A 24,558-nucleotide genomic window follows, 5' to 3' on the forward strand; every position below is an offset into this window, starting at 1 on the left:
AGGACCCTTCCAGACCTCGCCCTGTGGAACCACTTCATCTGACTGTTCATTCGTATACTTTGTAATTCATCAAGGAAGCATTAGTAGCATGTTTCCCTGAGTTCTGTGAGCAATTATAGCAGATTATTGAACCTGGGGAGGGGTTGTGGGTACTCCTGATTTGTAGCCAAGTCAGACGGAAGTGTGGGGAACCTGGGAGCCCACTCTTTGAGGTTGACATCTGAAGTGGGGGCAGCCTTATGGGGCTGAGCCATTAACCTGTGGGGTCTGTGGAAACTCAGGGTAGTTAGAATTTAATTAAATTTTAAGCCTCCCAGTTGGAGTCTACAGAGAACTGGAGAATTGCTTGGTGTGGAACATGCACCCCTACATTCGTGCTGGCAGTGTTGTGAGTGGAGAAACAGTTTTCCTTTACCACCCTAAGTTCAAAACACTTGAGGGATGGACACCCCAGTTAGAGACCTTTTAAGAACCATTTCTTCACATATAACTGGCTGAACTTTCTGGCTGAACTCCTTTATTCAAAGTACATTCAAGGGAGGAGGGTATAGCTCAGTGGTAGAGTGCGTGGTCAGCATGAGCGAGGTCCTGGGTTCAATCCCCAGTACTTCCTCTAAAAATAAATAAACAAACCTAATTACCTCCCCCTGCAAACAAACAAACAAACAAAAAAATGAAACAAACAAAAAACAAACCCCCAAAACAAAGTACATTCAGAATATATAATGGAATTTACATTTTGGGTCCTAACCCCTGGAAACAAGATTGGCATTTGGTTGCACAAGAATCTTCCCCGTCAACTTACAATGCAAAAGCTGTCAGCTAGCTTAAATATGGTATTCAAGACAAGAAATCAGATTTTGAGAGATGGTAAGGATGGGGTATACCACGTGGTGGCATTGCTTGACAGCCTCCCCGTTTCCTCTGGAGATGAGACAGCCTCTGTGCCAGCCAGAAGGTGTGCGTGAGGAGGGCAGCAGCGGAGCTGGGCTTCAGATGACAGTGAGTGCAGTTGTCCTTCTCAGCTGGGGCTTCGGGTGCACGATTGTTGATTTAAATTGTCCTCCTTCTTGTATTATTTGGATTAAATGATTAGCTTTTGGAAAACATGGGAGACAGAGACAACGTGGGAGGCCTTCATGGGAAATCACAGTGTGAAGGAAGCAGTGTCATTTGAACCGATCTGTGAGTCAGTCACAAGGACCCTGTCTTTCACACTGGTCGCTGCATTGACGAGGGTAGCCGGGGGTAATGACTCCAGGTGTCCTTATCAATATTTTAATTATCTTTATAATAACTTATAAAGATGGTGTATGATCACTGTGAAAATTAAAACATGGAAAGGCTGTATAAAGTAAAATAAAAAGTGACCCCTACTTCACCTTTTTCCCTCACTTTGAGGGTAACCGCTGCTAACAGTTTGGTGTGGATCATTCCAGTTCGTTGTGTTTGAACTTGTAAAGCACGTGCACATTATCAGTACATATGTATGTATTTATGGATGCGTTTTTTATTTGTATAAAAGTGAAATTTCTCTGTATAATAGAGTACATCTTCATTATATTAAATGTGCAAGAAACTTATGGAGGATGGTTTTCAAGATTCTGGACACCAGACAGCACAGGCCAGGGGTTCCGGAGAGACAGGAGACAAATGAGCTGAGTTCTGTGATTGCCCCAGCTTGTCGCTGTTTGCATCTGCGTGAATCTTTAGGCCATCGCTGTGCTAAAGATATACATAGAACTATTGAAGATACTATGTGTACGAGGAAAGTTTTGGTGTGTTGAGTAGAAGGCCTTTCTTCCAACGGTATGAACAGCAGAGGTATTATGTGGTAATTTAAAACTGTAGGGTGAAATATTTCACAAACAAACTCAAAGAACAAAAGATGTGTCCGGCAGAACGCTGGAGATGGCGACTCAGCTCTCAGTGCTTCAGGGCTCGAGTCTGGGCCCTCTCCCCCTTTTAGTTCCATGACTTCAGACACCATGTGTGTGCCGGTGACTCCCAAATCACTCTCTCTAGTCCAGCGTATAGACACGGTGTCTACTTGGCGATCATCTTGGGCACTTGGGTACCTTATGGGCATGTAAGACTTGACGTGTCCAGAATGCTCGGTTCCTAATTACATGCCCTCATCCCCAGGTCTTTCCTTCTCCATCCCCTCTGCCTTCATTTGAGTAAATGATAACTCATCTACCTGGCTGTCCAGCTGAAATATCTAGTGGTGGTTTTTGATTCCTCCCTTCGTGTCCCACGGTCAGTCTATCATGGGACTACCTGCAAGACGTGTCCCGAATTCAGTCCCGTCTTTTCTGTCTTCCCCCTCCCAGTGGCACCCCCGCTTGCTTGGACCATGGTAACAGCACCTCATTGTGCCTCCTGATTTCTGCTCTGCTGCCCTATTATCCAGTCTGCACAGAGCAGCCAGGTTAGTGGTCTTAGTGTTAATTCAACTCACTCTACTTGCTTAAAAGCTTCTAGTGACTTCCCAGTGGACACGTTAAGATATCGTTTGTCCATCTGCTTTCCGTATTAGAAAAATTTGTGTCATGTCTTGTCTGGGATTATTTCCAATTCTGTTTTCTTTGTCTCTGCTTTTTAGTACCTTTTTAGTCTTTGTCAGTCATTTTACTGGGATTTAGGAGAGAGCGGCGTCTATAAGGACCTGTTTTCAATTAACTATGATTCTCCAGTCTCTTAATTTTTTGCTTCTATTCCACCCCTTCCATATAAACACCTTCTTTTGTTTATTATTCTGAATCAGGCCTCTAACAGTGCCTGACAGAGTCTGGGCTTAAAAAATGCATGTTGAATGAATGGATAAAGCAATTTCGTACATGTGGTTGCCTTGTGACTTTACTTTAAAAAGTATGTTGAGATACAATTCACATATCATATATGCCACTCATTTAAAGTGTACAGTTCAGTGGTTTTTAGTATAGCCACAGAATTGTGAAGTCATCACTGTAATCAAGTTTAGAACATTTTCAATAACCCTCAAAAGAAACCCTGTACCTGTTAGGAGTCCCTCTCCCTTTCCCTCCGTCCCGCAGCCCTAGGCAACCACTAATCTACTTTCTGTCTCTAGAGAGTTACCTGTTATGCATATTTCATATAAGTGGAATAGGCCATATTTCATCTTTTGTACTTGTTTCTTTCACTTAATGCTTTCAAAGTTCATCCGTGTTGGTGGGGGGAGGCCAAGATGGCAGCACAGGGAGACCCTGCGCTCACCTCCTCCCCGGGGCCCCTAGACCTGCACTGCGTGTAGAGCAGCCCCTCCTGAGGACGACCTGAGAGCTGAGTGGACAGCTACCGCCCCTGGGAGGACCACGCAGAAACTGGGAGCATCCACGGGAACCCCACCTGGAATGGGGAGGGGTAGAACTGAGGGGTCTGAGCACGGACGCGGTGGAAAAACAGCGATTTAAAGGGTGCCTAGACTACATGGGAAGGAAATCCGTTCACTGACTTCAGAGCTTCTGCCAAACGAGAGCCCTCTCTGGGCTTGGAGGCACTGGCGAGTGCCGCTATTGAGCCCCCGCGGGTTGCCCCCCAGCCCACGCCTGCTCCAGCTCCAACGCCAGCTTTCCCACCAGGGCAGCCCCTGGTGGAGTGCTCTCGGGGGCTGCCCGCCGCCTGGACCGCGGGCACGAGCCGTCTGCACGGGGGAGGCTCCCGCACACGGCCGCTCCCCCGGGACCAGCAGAGGTCGCTGTTCCGCCTAATTCATAGAAACAAAACTGGAAGTCACACAAAATGAGGAGACACAGGGGTGTGTTCCAAATGAAAGAACAACATGAAACCCAGAAAAAAAAAAAAAAACGCTAATAAGGTGGAGATAAATAATTTACCTGATAAAAAATTCAAAGAAATAATCATAAAGAGGCTCACTGAATTCAGGAGAAGAATAGGGGAACTCAGTGACTAAACAAAAGCAAAAATAAACAAGTGGGACTGTGTCAAACTAAAAGCTTGATGGGAACCACTAACAAAATGAAAAGGCAGCCTCCCAAATGGGAGAAGGTATTTGCAAATGGTATATCTGATAAGGGGTTAAGATCCAAAATATACAAAAAATTAATACAAGGCAACATAAAAAACAATTTTATTAAAACTTGGGCAAAAGACCTGAATAAACATTTTTCCAAGGAGACATATAGACAGCCAAGAGGCACATGAAAAAGTGCTCAGGGTCACAAATCATCAGAGAAAGGCAAATCAAAATCACAGTAAGATATCACCTCATACCTGTCCCAATGGCTATTATCAAAAAGACAAGAAACCACAAGTGCTGACAAGGATGTGGAGAAAAGGGAACCCTCATGCACTGTTGGTGGGAATGTAAATTGGTGCAGCTACTATGGAGAACAATACGGAGGTTTCTCAAAAAACTGAAAATAGAAGTTCCATAAAATCGAGCAAATCTACTGGGATATGTACACACACACACACACATATATATATATATATATATATATATATGTACACATATCTAGGAGTATTATATATATATAAATTTGTATATATATATAAATTTTTTTATGGTTGAGTAGTATTCCGTTTTATATATATATATATATATATGAGGAATGAAATCTTGCCATTTGTGACAGCATGGATGGACCATATGATTTCACTCATATGTGGAATCCAAAAAACAAAACAAATGAACCAACAAAAGAATATAGAAATAGATTCATAGATACAGAGAACAAGCTCTTGGTTGCCAGTGGGGTAGGGGGATGGACAAAATAGTTGGCGATTAATAGGCGCGAACTTCCAGCTATAAGACAAATGTCACAGGGTTGTAGTGTACACACAAGAAACATAGTCGATAATACCGTTACAGCTTTGTATGGTGATGGATGGTAACTGGGTTTACAGTGGTGATTATCTCACAAGGCATAAAAGTATAGAATCACTATGTTGTACACTACTTGAAACTAATATAACATGTCAAGTACAACATAATTATAAAAAAACAAAGTTTACCCGTGTTGTAAGAAGTATCAGTACTTCATTTTTTTATGGCAGAATTCCATTGTATGGATACATTGTATGGATGTAATTCCATTGTATGGACAGATCGCATTTTATTTATCATTCATTAGTTGGTGGACATTTGGGTTGTGTTCACTTTTCGGCTATTATGAATATGCTGCTGTGGACATTGTGGTACACTTTTTTGTGTGTGGCTGTGTTTTCATTTCTCCTGGGTGTATACCTTGAAGTGGCATTGCAGGGTCATATGGCCAACCCCATGCTTAACTTTCTGAAGAACTGCCAAAGTGTTCTCTAAAGTTCTTGTGCCATTTTACATTCCTACCAACAGGGGATTAGGGTTCCAATTTCTCCACATCCTCCTACATCCACACTTCTTATTACATGTCTTTTTTGTTGTGGCCATGCTTGTGATTATAAAGTGGTATCTCATTGTGGAAATTTGTGACTTTTACTCAAATAAACATTTGCCACACACTGTGCTCAGAAAATTCTGAAAGTGGAGAGTCAAGAACCCCGTCTCCTACGGGGGTGGCAAACACACGGCGTTTGAGCTGGGTCTTCTTGTCCCATTTCGGTTCTTGCACTACCCAAGGAAACATCCGACTCCAGCTGAATTGAGGTCACAGCCCCGCTGCAGCCCCTTGTCTTCTTTTGCTCCTTTTTCCCCCTTTTTGTTCATAGCTAAATCCAGTCTTTATTAGACTGAGGAGGATGAGCCGTGCTAGTGAAATCTCTGTATTAAGCAAAAAGGGAAGCTCCACATTCTTAAGTGAAATGAGACATAATTAGTCCCCGAGAGTGTGCAAATTCTCATCAGAATGGCCTCCGCGCATTTCTCTCTGTTTTCCTGGAGGGACATTCCTTTCTTCATCTTCCTGTCAAACTCCTGCTCATCCTTTGAGGACAGAATCAGAAGTCACCTCCTCTACAAGGACCCTCTTGATCTCCCCAGGTGTGTTCCTCAGCACTTAGGGCATATCTCTAACCTTTTCATAGTCTTTGTTTTCGTGTCCCTTCCAGGCTTCTGTAGCTTGTTGGGGGCACACAGTCAATCTGGTGGTAGCCAGTATGTTCTCATTAAATGAATACTTATTAAAACTGCTTTTCTTTATGCATCAGCATTCAAGAAACTGAACCCTGATACTTTACTTTGGAATGGGTTGCTTTTATATTTTTTCTTAATTGTAAGAATTGCAAAAGTATTGCTGTTGACTATATTTTCTGTAATACCTGTGGCATTGAAGTTTGATCCTAATTTAAATACATTTCTCTAAGTTGTTTTGGCCCCAACCCACTGTTTCTAATATTGTTTCTATGGGAAAAGTAGAGTTCAAGTTCTAAACCACGGATTTACAAAGATTTTGAATACAACTTGGTTGTAACTGCAGAGGTCCTTATCAGTTAAACCAGGGTAAAGAGTGTAATATCCTTTCAGTCGAAAAAGGAGAACCAGTCTTCCAGAGGCTGCACTGGAAATGGCATTTCACTCAGCGAGTTTCCATCTGAGGTCACTGCCGGTCATATAGTGGAAAGAGTATCTCTAAGGACAGGGGTGACCTTGGGCAAGTCACCAGTGCTCTTTGGAGCCCCTCTTCCCTGGCTGTACACGGAAAAAACAGGCTGAGGTGATGTCAAAGCTTCTAGCTCTTCTGGTTCCCACCGGCTACTGTACATAAAAGCCAGAATCACTGTGTTAACTTGTGAGTTTTCATCCCCAGCTCAAGACCTTTTGTTTTAATAATTGATTCTTCATTCCTCAAACAGACTCATAAAAACACTACCCAAGGAAACATCCGACTCCAGCTGAATTGAGGTCACAGCCCCGCTGCAGAAAGTTGGAGCATTTGGAGATTTTCCATTTATCTGCTGGAAGTGCTTCCTCCAGGTTTATCCTTGAAGTCATCGGACTGCTGACCAAAGTAATTAAATCCAAGTGTACAACTCACCCAGTCTGCTTTTGCATAATAAAAATCAATAGTTCCTTGCCCCATGGATGGACTACTCTGATATATTTACCTCATCCAGGAAAGGGCACTTTACGGATGTTAAGTAAATAAATCCCCAATTTGCAGCCAAGACTGGGGCTCCAGAGCGCCTAAGTACAGTGTGTCAACTTGGGGTGTGGGCTGCTGGTCTTCCTCTGACACTGTGGGTGTTTTCAGGACCTGGTAGAAATTTCCTTTAATATCGTAACCTCGGGAGTAGGAGCCTTTGGGATAAGTTTCAGCTGCACCTGCTTTCCTGTGATGGATGGTGAGGGGATTAGACTTAAGGCGGCTCTCTGTGTTGCAGCTGTGTTTTGTTAACCTTCTGATCATACTCAACTTCTTCCCCGATGAAGTTCCTGGATTTTGGCCTGGGAGGTGACAGTTAGTTTGTCCAAATGTTTGGATGCTTTATGTAAGTGAGGCTGTCTATACACAGATCACATTTCTTGAAAAAGGTGGCATTCAGTCAAACACTAGGCTCTTTGGTGAAATACTTGTTTGTGACCATTCGCATTTTGGTTCTTTGACTCAGTGCATCCATTTCTATAGAGTGTCCTGAAGCAGTGTTTTTGAATTTTCGCAGATGGTCATTCTTGGGGCCTTTTCATTTTCTGGAGTCTTTAGCTCTGGGCACTTGCAGAAAAGCCACGGCGCAGTGGGATATTATGCTTGGCGCTGACCTCCAGTCACTGTCGGAGGAGTTCGGGAACCTAAGGGTTAGATGAGGCCCCGCCCACAGGGCAAGTACAGGCCCCATAGTCCTTGTTTGTTTTAAACAGAGTCGTTGCCCCACTTCTCCAGCCAAATTGTCTAGTCCTGACCCTCCTGTGCAGCTGGCTCCTGCCGCCCTACCCCTGTGACCTACGATGCCCCCACCCTTCCCAGGGAGGCGGGCTCATTCCGCCCACCAGCCTCTGCAGCTATGTGTACCCTGGACGTCTCAAGCCCGTGACATCCTTAAGGTGCTCCAACAATAAAATAGGGCGGTGTGAGCTGTGCTTTGGCAACACTACTCTAGTAAGTGGTATTTGGCCTGTGTGTGTGTGTGTGATCAAAGCGCAGTCTTCTCTGAAACACGTACATCTGCTTTTCACATTCTGAGAATCAGACTTCAGTTACCTTGGCCTTTTCCAGGCCTGCACTCTCGGTGCCAGATCCCCACAAAAGTCAATTCTCACTCCTTTCTCCGTTCCCCTTCCCACACAAGTGGGCTTGATTTCCAACTCTCCCCTGGGATGTTGTTGAGGTACTCAGCACAGGGCTCTGGGAGGGTTCTTCCTTATTAAAAAACCCAGACAATTTGAGGGTGAAATTTTCTGGTTTTCTCTTACACACACACACACACACACACACACACACACACACACACACACACACACACCCTGGGGTAGGGAGGGCTTGTGTCTTCCCGTCTCTGAATGCGGTACAGAGCAGTATAGCTGAACTCGATTTCCACATCAGTGTCATTGTAAAATTATAGGTGATAGTAGAAGTCCTCTCCAGGGCTCACGGGGCTAAATTCTTTATCCTTTTTATCTGCATCACCTCATTTCTTCTCTCCAAGAACCCTGCAAGTCAGGTACTACTAGCATTCCCAGTTTACAGACAAGAAAACTGAGGGCCGGAGAGGTTGTAACTTGCCCCAGGTCACACAGCCAATAAGTGTGTACACAAACTGGCAGAGGACTCCAAACATGTGTGTTTACATTGTGCTCACTGCCTATGAGTCCGCTGAATCCCTAAGAAACCTGGTGCCTCCTTTTTCCTCACCAGTTGACCTTCACCTTCTGCAGGGGAGCATGAGGGGTGGGGGCAGGGAGATGGCGGGGTGTGCAGACTTCTTCCCATTTTCAAGATCCATTGATCCTTTCTCTTGGCCAAGCTCCTGCTACTAACACTTCCTGCCACCACATCATTTTCATTCTTTATTCCTCTGTTTATTTGACTTTGAATGTATCAGCAATTAAATCTTCCAAGGAGGCTGGGTAGGGAGAAAATGACCTGTCAGGTATTGAATCAAGTTTCAGATGTTGGCAGCAGCCTGTGAAGAGGGAAGCAAAGAGTGGGAGGATTGGCCGCTGCATTCATGAACGCAGATCACACTCTGCGGTTTAATTTTGGACCTTTCCACTCAATGGAAACAGCTCTTTCAAAGGTCACCTGTGGGACACAGAATCCTCACCGTGGTGTGCCAGGCCCTCCACAGTGTGGCACCAATCAACAGGATTTCAACCTGCAGCCCCGGAATCCAAATGCCTGTTCTGGAGGATGCCCACCCTTTTATGCCTTTGCTGGCTCCCCGTCTCTTCCTGTTGACATTCCACCCCGTCAGCCTATCCCAGATGGTCCCACAGGGTCCTTGTTGTTACTCTGAGCACGTCAGAATCCTCCTTTGACATGGATGGTGTTACCTACAGATGCAGCGACAAGTGTACTTGCCGTATCTCCCGCCTCCTCTCCCCGACTAGGCTGTGAGCTCTCGGAAGGCCGTGCCTGTCGCCGAGTCGACTGCAGAACTCCAGTGCACCGTACAGGGCTTCGCACTTGCCTCGTGCTCTGGGGCTGGAGGCAGGAATCAGATGGGGAAGCAGCGCGTTGTCACACGCGTCTGGCGACCTTTTCTTCTGGGACCACGCCCCTTCATTCTCCGTGTGTCCCCTTTCTGCTGGTTTTCGGGGAAAGAACAGGTGTGCAGGTATCGAAATGATGCCCGCGCTCTGTCTCTAAATTTCAGTGCCTGGCTCACCGTCACAGAGAAGGTGGCGCTGTATCAGTCTCAACAGAGACTTCTTTTATTCTATTTTTTCTGTTGCTTCTGCTAGTTGTTCTCAGTAGATAATTGTTCTGGAAAATGCCCTAGAGCTCATCCTATAGTTGGACGAAAAAGTACTGTAAGTCACTTTGTGACTCTGTAATTCCGTGCTAAACTGGATGTTTCGCACATTTTTATCTATGGCATCGTGACTAGGTTGAAGGCTCTAGGATCTTTGTGGGACAAGTGTGGGAAAAGGCGCTGATGATGGCGTCCTGGCTCCTCCCTTCCCCCTCCCGGTGTCACAGTATCTCTGTCCTCACAAACTGGTCAACAAGGGAGGCTTCGTTTAGGGGGGCCACATGGCATGGTGAAAAGACCGTGGCCTTTAGAGTCAGACTCACTATAAACTCCCGCTAAGCCGCTTAGAAAGTCATTCTGAGCCTCAGTTTCTTAATCTGTAAAATAGAAAGAAAAATACTCCCTGCATGTGGTTATGCAATAAGATAACTTGTTAAAAGTGAGTAACAAAATGAGGGCAGTGCTTAGTATCAGTCCTCTTCCTCCTAATCAAAACGAATGTCACTCAGTATCTAAAATGTGAGAAATTCATCTGCTACATTTAAATAGTAACATTCATATGGCCCATCGTGATACTGAGGAGGATTTATATGAGGATAATACAATTTTTTTTTAAAACCCAAGCTTATCTTATGAAGATAGTGTTTAAACCTTTAATAAACGTTTTCTGTGGATGTGCATAAAGCCGTAAATGTGCTGCTCTTTCCCATAGAAAGTGTTGAATATCATGAGTTGCTTGTTCTTAGTATAGAGTAAACTTAAAAAATTGTAATTGTTTATTTTGCAAAGATTTAGCATTTTTTTTTTTTTACTGCTTTTCAGATTAATGTCGTCAATCGACATCTGCAACCATTAAGAAGCATTATGGTAGGAATCAGAGACTTGAGAAAATTTTTTTAAAAAAGGGAGAAGCTAATTTAAGTAGCTGGCTGATGTGACTGTAGATAATGAGGTAACATACTGAATTCATTATTTTGGGTGCTTTTGAAGGTGAACACTACACACATTAATCTTTTAATAGATTATAGATGAGAGAAATCTAATCTTCTGGAACTAAACCAAATCAGAAACATTCAAAAAATAGCTATCTTACTGTTCAAAAAATAGTGTAATACAGAAATGATGTTAATTACTTTCATTTGATAACTACATATATTTTCTGAGTCTGAAATGAATTTTTAAGGAAAAATATAGGAAACAAGCGACCTTAGCTCTTTCATTGGAAATATTTGGTAGTGTAGCAACGAAGGAGAAAGCAGTAAAGCTGGCGCACCAGCCACGTGGACACAGCAGAATGGGGCGGACTGCAGCAGTGCCCCAGTGCAGAAGAGTCACTTCTCAGTTAGGAGGAAGCAGCCTCATTCTCATGCTGCCCCAAATTATTTGCGATCATTAGTTCCAGGCTGAAGTCCTTTCTTTAGATCTGTGGAATGTTAGGATGCTGGAAAACCATTCCTTGGGGGAATAAGTTGGAGATGGAGATCTAACGTACAATGCACGGAGTGCCTTAGCTCAGTTTATCCTTGGAACTGGGCTGGGTGTACCCTCTGCTCCTCCTGCCTAGCCAACCTGGGCATCCAGAAGTCAGGCAGCATACACAGTCTGTGCAGTGTCGATGTGTGTGACACACACACACATGCACACACTCTGTGATTTATATAAACACGCTGTGGAGGTTCTGAAGGGGAACGTTTCACCCGTTAGTGAGGGTGTTTACAGAGGAGATGATATAAGAGTTGGGTCTTGAATGGTGGGGACTATTTAGCCAAGCTGTTACGTAAAAGGAAACAAAATCAACAAAGGTAAGGAGATGGGAAAACACTTGGATATTTGGCACAAAAGGTATTTAGAAATGAGAAAGCCACAATTTCATAGAATAAGGTTAGAATTTGTGAGCTGAGTCCTAGAGTGTGTGTGGGGTCGGTGGTTACAGGAACCTTGCGTAGATGCAGGGAAAGCGGTGGGCTCCATGTTTACTGGCTGCACATCCAGAGACTTCTGACGCCTTCTCCTCACCCTCAGGCTCCGGCTTCAGCCCTCAGAGCTGTAAGTTCAGGCAAAGTTGTAAAATAGGTTAAGATTATCAATAGTGAGCCCCGTGTCCTTTCTTTCCAGAGCCTCCTTTTTTCCTTCCTCCCTTGCAGACAGACACCCACTGTTCTGTGGTGACTGTCCAGACCCTCACTCCAGCTAACCCTGCCCTCATGAGCAGTACCGTGTCTTGGATGTTTGGTTGCGGGCAAAGCCATCACTCAGTGACTCGTGTGCGGCAGGCACTGGGGGAGGCAGCTCTGGCTGGTGCGGAGGAAGCCTGTGGGCCCTGGCGTCTTTCACAGGACACCATCCTGGGGCCAGTCATACATTCAGGGGGGTGTCGGGCACCACCCCGGGAGGAAATCATGGTCACAGCCGGTGCTGCTGGCCTCTCCAGGCCACGGGAAGGAGGTCTTGCCTTCCTGAGGGAGAAGATACTCCTCCTCCTGGGTACGGTTAGTGTTCGTGCCTCCCACGTGCAGTCCTCTGAGCCTGGTGGTGGGAGGGGAAAGCCGAGAGCCTGGAACGGAACTTGTCACCTCGAACACCCCATCGTAATTGATAACCGGAGCGCACTTTGTGTTTGAGACCTATTTGATGTTTGAGAGATTTTGGAATAGAAATGTTTTCCAGCTCTTTGTCTTGACAGACTGAGATGATTAATGATGTGTGATGTCTAAGGAGATGAAATGAGCGAGGCTGCGACGTGTGGCATTTTCCTGACAGCGGGCTTTTAGAAGGCATTAGAGAAGCATGGATATGTTTCTTTACCTGACACCTTGGCTTTCTCTCTTTCACCCTGACTGACAAACAAGAGGCCTCCCAGCCCCCCGCTCTCAGGGGGGTGAACCGACGGTGCTGCAGTGGCCGGGGCTTAGGGTCGAATCCTGCTTGCTTACTTTTAAATCAAGTGGAGCTTTAGTTTCAGTTACTTCACTGTGAAAAACTGAAAAAATCATGTTTGAAAAAGATTTCCTCCCTTCCATTGAGATGCCCTTTCTCCTTAAAAGTTCAGCCTGTTATTTTAAAAAGAGATGATTTTCGAGCTTCTTAAAATGAATGCTGATGTTTGCGATGCTATGACTACTTTTGCTGGGGATTAAAATCTTTCATCTTGCAAGGACTTGATTAACCAAAGTAACAATCTTGGTGGAAAGCTTTTGAGGCACCAGGTGAGTTCATGATGATCAGCAAGAAATTTCCTTTCAAGGCATCAGTCACTGTGGGTGTAGCTGGGGAGAGGAGCGACAACCCCTGTTCATTTTGGGGTTCTTCCAGCTATAAACTGGGCTCCCCATCTCAGATTCGGGAGACTATTACAATATCCTATTTGAGTCTGTTGCTTCTGAGTGGGACGTATGAGGTTCCTGACGGCCTCTGTTCACCACATCTCTTGGTTATATTAGTTATAACCTCTACTCCCCCACTACCCTCTGCCCAAAAAGAATGCTTTAGTGCTGTTTCCCCAGGGAGACTATAAAATTCCTGCGGAAGCTTTCACAGATTCATTCACTCACTGGAGAAATTGTTGGGTGCTTCTGTTTGCTTGGCACTGCATCAAGGGCTGGGGGAAAGAAAGAGGGGCTGGGCACAGATTTGCCTTCAGACTCCTCAAAGACTGGTAGGCGAGGCAGGAGACACACACACACACACACACACACACACACACAGGTGTATCGTATTTACGTAGCCCTCTACTTTATCCTGCACTGAGTCGGACTTAAAGTAGGTGCTCAGTCAATGCTTTCTGGCTGAGAGTTAACTAGAATTTATAGTAATTGGAGTGAAAGCCTGTCCAATTCATCCACATCACTGGGGAGGGAAACACTCAGAATGGTTTAGTGACGTGCCCGAGGCAACACAGCCAATTAGAGGCCAAACCAAAGAGGTCTGTTTCCGAGTCTGCGGCATTTCTGCCTTCTAGAGAAGCTGTGTTTCCTGATTTCGCTGCATCCAAGTTCATACTGCAGATTCATAATCAGCCTTAACTCACTGACTTCCCTTGACAATTTTGCCACACCCAAAGTTAAGTTAGAAGTTAGGAACTCTGGATTGAGTTAACACAAAGAGATCACATTTGGCTTTTGTATGTTACAAAATCTCATTCAAATATGTAATAGATTCTCCATTTCTTCAATTTTTTTTTTTTTGTGCCTCTCACCTTTTTGTCTTTAGAGATGGAATTGGTAAGAAGATTGAAGATGTCAGTTTCAGGGCCTGCCAGCCCTGCTACCAAAGCGAATTATTTTTCAGTGTGCAAATAATATGGTTGAGGCAGGGGGAGTATGGAGAGAAGAGGTGGAAAGCATCTCAGGAAATATATTTGTGATCATTTCTACATTTTTTTGCCTTTAATGAAAAATCAGGTAGAAATTATTCCTGGTTTGCAATCAGTCTTTTTCATTGAGCAGTTATTGATAAATTCTCTGGTTTCAACTTATTTTGCTTATGGCTGTCATAGTTGGTCTGATGCTAGACTAATGTGTGTGAAATAGATTTCTGACAACCAGAATACCCAGATCTATTTGGGATAATGTATGTTCTGTATATGCCTGCTTCCCCAAATGTAACACAAAACTTGTATATTTAAAATACATAAAAGACAGCTCAAAAGCACATTGCAAATGTGGAAAGGGGGAAAATCAATACTCTATTAGCCATAACATTACACAGAATTTCTATTCATAGGTAAGGAAAAAAATGCCTCTTGGACTTCATCTTTTGTCAAAATAAATAACTAGCTTTATTTCAAAATCAATTTCTCCCTTTTAAATTTAAGTTCTCGAGCCTTTAAAACTATATACAAGATGACAAAACAGGAACTTAAATAATTAATACCATCAATAAGCTGCAATTATCATGTGCTGCAATTAAAAAAAAATCCATTCTCTAATGCTGTCTCTGGTGGCGTGAAATGCAGAACACAAATGAGCACATTAAATTCAACACAGCCTCGCTATGTGAGAAGTTAATATTATAAGAACTACTTTTCTTTCATTGTCAAAAGAAAGTGGCTACCTAATTAGAGAAGAGGGGACCCAGGGAGTATTGCCAAATTATTGGCTAAATAGGCCTTTGTCTCCTTCTGTCTTAACTCAGATTGTCTTCACAGAGAGGGATGAGGTTTGCGTGTCGGAGGGTAGGAGGGAAATGGTCTTCGGTCCACTTGCATTTGTCCCTGCCCCCTGCTTCCCTCCTGCTCTCTTTTCCCCAGTGTGACCTGGATTAGCAGAGGGACTGCGCTCGGCAGGGAGGGAGAAACAGACGGAACAGCTCGTGGTCCACCTCGTCCTTGGCTTTTCAGCTTTGGGAGGAATGTATTAAAGTAGCTTCTGAAATCAGTTATAAACTTAGAGAAACTCAGTTTTCAGCATATTTCTGCTGCTGATTTCTGCCAAGGCAAACTACCTACAATATATTTGCATGTTTGACGATTTGGAGAGAGAAGTCTTTTAAATAATCATATTTTACTCTTGATAACACTTTTCCAGCAAATGTCTTTCAAAATGTATAGTAATTGGACTGAAAGCCCGTGGATGACAAGCTGTACCCCAGGCCTCAGCTGGACCACTTAGAAGGCCCTGCAGGGAGGTCTGATAACAGGACAGAGGTGCCCAAGGCCGCCGGCTGCGCACGCACCCCACCCCGCGCCCGAGTGCCTTAGAATCCCGTGCAGGAGGAGAGGGGCCGCCCCACCCCCAGGGCCAGCGAGGTAATCAGTCCCCAGCATCGTGGAGTTCCATGCCTACTGCTGCATGAGGACCAGAGAGCCCATGAGAGGGACCACTTAAAATAAACACAGATGCTTCCAGTGTCAGGGAAAAAGATCGGCAGAAATATCCTGAAAGCACTAATAACGCTTTATGTTTTTCTCTGAGTCGGGATCTGTTGCTGGGACTATTTAATCCATCAGTTATTGAGAAAGTGCTTAATGGACTAACAAGCTTTTCAAGGATCTACAACGTTTGAAATTAAAAAATTTTTTCTTGTCTCCAAAATTTAAAAAAAAGCAATTTTACAAAATCAAAATTAATTTTTAATTTAAATATCTTTAGAACATAACATGACACCATCTAGTCTACTGCAACTCAACCAAAGTTGTATGTCATTTGCATGATTTAATTTAATATGTTTGATATATTCTGGTGGTGTGCCTCTGAAGTGAGAACTCCTAAATCTTTGAAAGGCCTTAAAATTCTGTGTGTGTGTGTGTGTGTGTGTGTGTGTGTGTGTGTGTGTGTTGAGGGGTGGTGGTGGTGGAGGAGGATGGGTGGGAGTGAGGGTGGCATAGGGTGCAGGGAGGAGAAGAGATTTTCGATGGAGGGAAAGCTCCTTGAAAACTGTGGCCGAAATTAAAAGCAATGGTATTAAATAAGATAATTTCTGAGAAACTCATATGTGACTTCCAAAGATGCTTCTTAAAGACCAAATTGTTTCCTTTTGAACAAAGACAACAACTTAATTTTGAAATGATAAACAGGAGTAAGTAGAAGTTGTGATGTACGACTCAAGTTCCGGAGCTGGCAGTCATCATTCCCGGAGCAGTGGGTCAGAAAATCTGTTCTTAATGACCAGAATGAGCGTGCGGGCAGATGCGCTTTTCTTGGAGGAAAACCTGATATGCTGAGATTGGAATTCACAAAACAGACATGCCAAGGAGTTGCTCTGTCAAACGATTCTGTGCTTTATAAAACGGGTTTCTTGCAAATTAGGTCATTTTAAGGACATGCACATGCTTGAAACATTTGTTTAGAGACCACTCACTGCCTGCTTGGGGAGATGATTAGAGAGTCGTAAAGCCAAACCCAACCCGCCTGCCTCAGTCTGCTTGGGCGGCTGTGACAGACCAGCGCAGCCGGGGCGGCTTGTCACCAGGAGCAATGTATTGCTCCCAGTCTGTAGGCTGGAAGTCCAAGATCAGGGTGACAGCATTGTCAGGTTCTGGTGACACTTTGGTGCATTTCCCTGAGTCCTCACGTGGTGGAAGGGGCTAGGGTGCTCTGTGGGGTCTCTTTTATGAGAGCCCTCATGACCTACACAAATTCACCCCACAAAGGTCCCACCTCCTAATGCTTTCAACTTGAGGACTAGGATTTCAACGTATGAATTTTGTGGGGGGTGCAAGCATGCAGGCCACAGCTCAGTCCATCACCATCCAGGATTAAACCGCTTGTCATCCTTCCTCATAGCCTCTGCTCTTCCTGGCCTCCACCTTGCCTTTCCCAGTTCAAGGCACCTTTGGTCACTCAGTTGCTTAAACCAGAAGACTCTCTCCCCCTTCAGCCAGCGCTCTTCTTCTCCCCTTGCAGTTACCAAGTAACTCTGTTACCTGTGACTCCTCCACGGGCTCTGTCTCGGCAGGAGATCTCTTAGTTACATATTTTTCTTTCGGCAATCCGTTTGCCTGTGGGAGGATTTTTGCAATGAGTCAGATGCTCCAGACATTTTCTCTACATCATCCTAAAATCAGTCCTATGGTTCTCTTGCAATATAGGTTATCCAGATTAGGAACCAAGGCAGAGAGATTAGGGAGGTGGAGGGCAGAGATGTGTGAGGAGCTAATAAACTAGCATTCGCCCAGCCCCCGGGGTGAGTCTGGCGTTCTGCTGGGCGCCTCGTATGTTACCTAGTTTCTTACATCCACTCTTGCGGTAGGAATTCTACTCATTTTTAACTAATGAGGTGGAAACTGAGGCCCAGGGGTTAAAGCACGCGTTCTAGCTCACACGAGCAGTAGCTGGTGAAGCCAGACTTGAGAGCCAGGCTGCGTTTTCAGCATTATACCATTCTTCTGTCTCTGCTTTCCCCAGCAAGGGAAAAAATGCTTAAAATTGAAGTGTTTTGATTTCTCTTCTAGTTTCCAAATTTCTTTCTGCTAGTATATCCTTTTAACAAGTTAACATAGCAGACAGAAATGAATAAAATACATGTTTACAATTAGTAGTAGTTTCAATGATAGAGGATTCAGGCATTTTGAAGTGACTGCTGGCTTTACTTTTTAAAGATCGATCTGTCTATCTATCTATCTATCTATCTATCTATCTATCTATCTATCTATCTGTTTTAGTTACTTTTTAAAGGAATCTTGCTTCTCCAAAAAGTGCCCTAATAACTCCCCAGAAACTGCAATTGTTTTTAAACACTTAGTGGAATGTCAATGGATTTTCAGTGGAATTTTTAAACCTAGGAGTTAAATATATGAGGACACAGCCAAAGCTGAGCAGCCCGGACACTTTTCCTTGTTAATCATGGTGCTGAAAACCTGTACAAAAAGGCTGATTCATAATTTTGGACAACATTAATGGAGCTGAGAACTGTTTGACAGTGGGATTTGTATGGCATACAAATAGACAAAAAGTAGATAAATACCAAAAAGTGGCCGAGCTCACAATAGGTAATCAAAAGTCATTTATATTTAGTTTAAGGTCCCATGTTAAGTGTGTTGAAGAGGCCTCTTGATTGTTTAGAAAACCTGGAATTCGGAGAAAATTTTTTGCCCCTCTTTGAGTCAATGAAAAGATCCCTGATTTTGGGAGTTCAAGGGTCTGTACCATCTTTGCAATTAATGCACCAGTAAAGGAGGTTGATTCTCCTAAAAATGGAAGGGTTGGACGAACTCTCTGGGGCCTTTGGCTCCCACATCCCAGTACACACCAAGGCTCACATTTGTTGTGACACCTCATAAAGAGAAAGCTAACAACCCTTTCCATCATGTTCATGGAGTGGTAATGTCATAACAGCTCTCAGTCTTCATGTCTGTTCTCTTTATGAATTGCAACCCCAGAACTTATGCTGCACTGGATTCGTGGAAAAATAAATGACTTTCATGCATAATGAGCCTCGTACCCTGCTAATCTGTCCTGTAGAGACGAAGTCCCCGACGTATAGCAATCATTCTTAACGACACATTTGTTTATGATTCCTGACATGCAACTGTAGGTATTTAAGAAGAGGCTTATGCTTTTATAATTCTGGAATAAGTCAGTGATTTGTTATTATTACTTCTCTGGAAATGATTCCGTCTATTTGCAACACCACAGTGGAATGGAAAATCACCTGAAGTCGTATCAGTAGGTATCACGGATGAGGCAACAGTTCAAACTGCCCCCTAGAACATGCCTTCTTTTCTAGTAAATTGATATTCATATGCCAATTGAGATTCGAGGTCAGAATTGATTTCATAACCCTGGAAAAGAGCTGAGGCATTGCTAGGAGGGCCGACTGCGAAAGGTGAGTCCTGACAGGGACGTGCAGCAGCCTGCCCGCCCCCCCCCCCCCGCCCCCCATCTCGGTCCCCAGGCAGATCACTGCCGCCCTCCTCGCTCTCCGCGGGGGAGGAGACGGAAGCGCCCAAGGCCCAGGCAGCCCTGTGGAGGCTGCTTCACAGGACATTTCTGAGGAGATTTTGTTTTTGAGCCACAAAATTGGATCCATCCCAAAGCAGGTGACTGAAGGCAGACAAAAGCCAGACATTTACAGGGCGGACTGAAGTGCTGGAAAATTCTCCGTGGAGGGAGAATATTTTATGAAGTTGCAGGAAGCAGGCTGTAGAAGATCGGTCCATGCAAGACGTTTGAAGCATAACTTGGCCTTATTCAATTTTTAAGACAAACTGATCCCTTTAAGTGTTGGGCAACTAAAAAGAAAGCTTCTCTATAGGCAGGTGAGCCGTTGGCAGCTCCGTCCCAGGGCGGTGAGGCTGGGTCTCTGCGCTGAGGTGCTGGCGGGGTTTCCCATCTCCAGCCCCTCGGCCCTGCCCCGCCGGGCTCTAACGTCCCATCTTCAATTGTTCTGCAGTCTCCTTACTGTCCTGTTTTTCACTGTCGCCCTCTGTGAACATTCCTGATGTTTTACAGTGTATCAAGGAACACTTCATGTCGCTTGCCTGACCGCATGGCGGCCGTGTTATCACCAAGGGAATCTGTTACACCGTCATTGTTTTTTTATGAGGATGACGTGCGGTGTGCAGTCTGTGGAGCAGAAGATAAAGGTCCCTTGAAACTGAGCTCAAGAAGCCTTCTCTGGTAATTTCTCTGGCCTCCCCAGGGAGAGGAGCAGTAAACGTTAACATTTATTAAGGAGCTTACGGTGTGCCAGGCACCATAATTTAAATGCATTAAGTCATCGAATCCTGATGGTGGCCTCCCGGGAGCACTGCAGGTGTAGCTCCTTTTATTGCACTTCACAGACAGTGCTTTTTTTTTTTTCTTTCCAAATCAAAGATTTGTAACTTGGCAACTTGGCATTAAGCAAGTCTATTGATGTCATTTTTCCAACAGCATTTGCTCAATTCACGTCTCTGTGTCACATTTTGGTAATTCTTGCGGTATTTCAAATCCTCCACCAGCAAAAAGATTATGGCTTGCTAAAGGCTCAGACAATGGTTAGCATTTTTTAACAAGAAAGTTTTTTTTAAAATGAAGGTATGTACTTTACTTTCAGACATAATGCTTTTGCATTCTTAATAGACTGCAGTATAGTGTAAACATAACTTCTCGGGGGGAGAAGCAAGATGGCAGAGTAGAAGGACACTTGTAGTTCACTCTCTCCCACAAACACACCAAAACCCACATCTACGGACCCACCCAGCCAACCAGAGCAGCTGCCAAACTCCGACAGAACATCGCCCTCTTTGAAAGACAAAGACGCCATGAATCTAGTAGGAGAAAAGGAAAAAAGAAAGAAGAAAAAGCAAAACAGTGTGGGACAGGTCCCGCGGGGAGGGAGCAGCAAAGGAGGACTTGTGCTCGCTCGCTGAGTCTCCCCCCTCCAACAGAGAGGCCAGTGGGATGGAGGGGGAGCCTCCAAGGCTCAGATCTGCCCCAAGCACCCCTTGACCGACAGAACTGAGTTAAACACATGCACAGAGGGCCGTGACACCCAGCCTGAGACGTGAGCCGGCAGCTGGGGGCCGGGACAGGCCGCCCGAGCCGGGCGGAGGACGGGGGTGGCTGCGCTGAGGCAGCCCCGGGGGACTGCAGGGGGCTGTGCGCTGGGGCTGGGAGGGGATACGGGCAGAACAACCTCGGTCCCCCATAAATTGTGGGAAAAAAGGCTAAGCAACATGGCTGGTGTGCCCTGGGGTGAGGGGCGCCGTAGCCTTTGTCTCCTCAGACCCGTGGCGCCATTACTGGTGCTTCTCGCGAGAAGAGAGGCAGGCGCGGCCACAGCCGCCACTTCCTCCTGTGGCAAGCACCCGGGCGGCACCCGGGTGCTCTGCAACCTCCTAGATAAGACTGAGACTTGTTTACAGCCCGAGGCAGAGAGGATCTTTCTGCCCTGGCACCTCAGAGAACTCACACTGTCAAGACAAACAAGGAGCTGAGATTTGGAACAGAGCAGGGGCAGGGCCGTTCCACGGTTTTCTCCGAGCCCGCCTTTGGAGCGCCGACCAGAGGTGGAGCGGGCAGCGGCACAGAGCAGCAGAGCGACTGGTGCCGGGAGAGGGCAGGCAGCTACCCACCTTCCTGGCAGGAACGCAGCACCTGACCGCGGTGCTGGGATGGGGCGAGATCCACCCACCTGCCTCGCACGAGTGCAGCATCTGACTGCGGCATCGGGAGGGGGAGTGACCCGCCTGCCCACTGGGTAAGAGCTCAGCTCCTGACCCAGTGTTGGGAGGGGGTGCGATCTGCTAGCCGACAGCCACTGGGAGCAGCAAAGACAAGGGTGCCAATAGAGGGCCTCTGGAAACAGCAAGCTGAGTTCGCAAAACAGGACGAAGGCACAAAGACCTCTCGATAAAATCATTAAGAGCACATCCTCTCCAGGAGAACTAGATAACTGATACTCCGTAAGCCACAGTGCCAGAGAGATGTGAGCAATATGAAGAAGCAGAGGAACCACTCCCAATTAAAAGATCAAGAGAAATCCCCTGAAAGCACGAGCAAGGAAATAGACATTGATGGCCTACTAGATCAAGATTTCAAAAAAAGAAGTGATCAAAGTACTGAAGGAACTAAAAGAAATAGAGTTTAGAGATATAAAATATGTCAAAAATGAAATAGAAGCTATAAAGAAGAACCAAGCAGAATTAGTAAACTCATTTGCTGAGATGAGAGCTGACCTAAAGGCTGTGCAAAGCAGGCTAGATAATGCAGAGGAACGAATAAGTGACCTAGAAGACAGGACAACAGAAAGCACCCAATCAGAACAGCTGAGAGAAAAACAAATAAAAAAACAATATAAGGGACCTATGGGATAATATAAAGTGTGCCCGTCTATGCATAATAGGGGTTCCAGAAGGGGAAGAAAGAACAAAGAAGATTGAAAAGGTATTTGAAGAAATCATGACTGCAAACTTCACAAACCTAAAGAAGGAATCAGATATCCAAGTACAGGAGGCTCAGAGGGTCCCAAACAGGAAGAACCCAAACAGACCCACACCAAGACATATCATCATCAAGATGGCCAGAGTCAAGGATAAAGAAATGATCCTAAAGGCAGCAAGAGAAAAACAGAGAGTGAGTTACAAGGGAACCCCCATAAGGCTCTCAGCTGATTTCTCAACACAAACACTACAGGCCAGAAAGGAGTGGCAAGATATATTCAAAGTCCTGAATGAAAAAAAGATGAAGCCTAGGATACTCTATCCAGCAAGACTGTCCTTTAGAATAGAAGGAGAGATAAAGAACTTCACAGAGAAGCAAAAACTAAAAGCGTTCAGCAACACTAAACCCATGACAAAAGAAATACTGACAGGTCTACTCTAAATAGAAAAGCAGCAGGATGCTACAGAAATGAGAAACTCATAACTGGAAAGGTGATTACTACCATGAATTCTGAATAGAATAAACACAGAATTGTAAAAGAAGACATCTAAATCATTAAGTGTGGGAGACGGAAGCACGTAAACCACTGTGGAAAGCAGTATGGAGATTCCTCAAAAGACTAGGAATAGACTTACCATGTGACCCAGGAATCCCGCTCCTGGGCATAAATCCAGAAGGAAGCCTACTTCAAAATGATACCTGCACCGTAGTGTTCATAGCAGCACTATTTACAATGGCCAAGACATGGAAACAGCCTAAATGTCCATCAACAGATGACTGGATAAAGAAGAGGTGGTATATTTATACGATGGAATACTATTCAGCCACAAAAATTGACAACATAACGCCATTTGCAGCAACATGGATGTTCCTGGAGAATGTCACTCTAAGTGACGTTAGCCAGAAAGAGAAAGAAAAATACCATATGAGATCACTCATATGAGGAATCTAAAAGAACATAAATACAAAACAGAAACAGACTCATAGACATAGAATACAAACTTATGGTTGCCAAGGGGGTGGGGCGTGGGAAGAGATACACTGGGATTTTAAAATGCAGAATAGATAAACAAGATTATACTGTCTAGCACAGGGAAATATATACAAGATCTTGTGGTAGTTCATTGTGAAAAAAAACTGTGACAATGAATATATATATATGTTCATATATAACTGAAAAATTGTGCTCTACAGTAGAATTTGACACAACATTGTAAAATGACTATTACTCAATAAAAATGTAAAATGAAAAAAAAAACTTCTCTAGGCACTAAGAAACCAAAAAATTTGTGTGACTTGCTTTACTGTGGTATTTGCTTTATTGTGGTGGTCTGGAGCCAAACCCGCAATATGTCTGTGGTGTGCCTGTCATTTTGGTTCCATTTTACAGATGAAGAAGCTGAGACACATGGCTGGTAAGAGGTAGAGTCTGGTTGTTCCACTGTGCTGGTCTAGACTCCCTCCCTCTCCTCTGCCACCTGCTTGGTGGACTTAACTCTTACCTCTAGCCCAGTGTCAGCCTGGTGTTAGTGGAAGCTCTTCTTAGTTTTGGTGACCTAGATGAGTGAATTACTTGGCTCCTGGGTCCCATGCACCTTTGGATTTGTCTTCAGATCACTCTCTTGTCTTGGTGACACACTTTCTCCATAACTTGAATGGCCCCATCTTTTCCCCTCCCTCTGCTGCAGTTTATTGCCTGGCCACAGCTGTATAAGGGAGCAAGTTGGGACAGCATCCAGTGATGCCACCTCCTCTGCTCCAGAATACTGGCAGGAGCCTGGCTTCTGAGTTGACCTGAATGACTTAGATTTGAGGACAGCAGCTCCAGTTCTAGAAACTATGTGCCTGACTGAAGGCTCCTTGAGGACTGAGCAGCACACGTTCCCCCCCCCCCCCCCATATTCCTGGCACCAGCTTGGTGCTTGGCACATGCTAAGAGTTCAGTATGGAAGGAAGGAAGACATGAATCTAAGGAAGGAAGGAACCATACTGAAGGAAGACGTGAAGGAATGGCTTAGTAGGAGGAGGCGTCCTGCGTTCTGAGGTCCTTGGGCGTTTTCCTGAGGTAGCCTCTATCAACATGCTGTTCAAAGCCCTCACAGCCACTGTGCTTGCAGTCTGGGGCCTCTCACACTCTCCCCAGGTGTCTTACCTTGTATTTGGTATCCTCAGTGTCTAACGCGGTGCCCAGAGTAGGGCTGGTACTCAAGACATGCTTCCTGAATGAATACGTGAGACATACGACTTCAGCACATACTGAAAAGGTCAGCAGGGCAGGTGCCCAGCATCCTGTAGCTCTGACATCAAGCTGTTGCACACAAAGATCTATCTTTATTTTTAATCGATTCTCCATTTCAGATTTTTCTCTATTGAGTTCTTAGGACTTTTCACTTCTTGTACTTCGTTACTATGGATATATTGT

General features: G+C 44.9%; 1 long non-coding RNA gene across 3 annotated transcripts in view; it reads left to right on the plus strand.

Annotated features, from left to right (window-relative positions):
* LOC105062151 (uncharacterized) overlaps window positions 1-24,558 on the plus strand; it is a 133,117-nt gene that overhangs the window by 36,419 nt on the left and 72,140 nt on the right. Inside the window, exons 1-2 of one of the 3 annotated variants that reach the window (XR_012510537.1) lie at window positions 5,520-5,962; window positions 6,775-6,929. The exons of the other annotated variants lie outside the window; for them this stretch is intronic. This is a non-coding gene — a long non-coding RNA (uncharacterized LOC105062151). Of the gene's footprint in view, window positions 1-5,519; window positions 5,963-6,774; window positions 6,930-24,558 lie in introns of those variants that run through there. 3 annotated transcript variants of the gene reach the window in all.

Source organism: Camelus bactrianus, chromosome 12 (assembly GCF_048773025.1).
Source record: "Camelus bactrianus isolate YW-2024 breed Bactrian camel chromosome 12, ASM4877302v1, whole genome shotgun sequence".
Taxonomy (NCBI): domain Eukaryota; kingdom Metazoa; phylum Chordata; class Mammalia; order Artiodactyla; family Camelidae; genus Camelus; species Camelus bactrianus.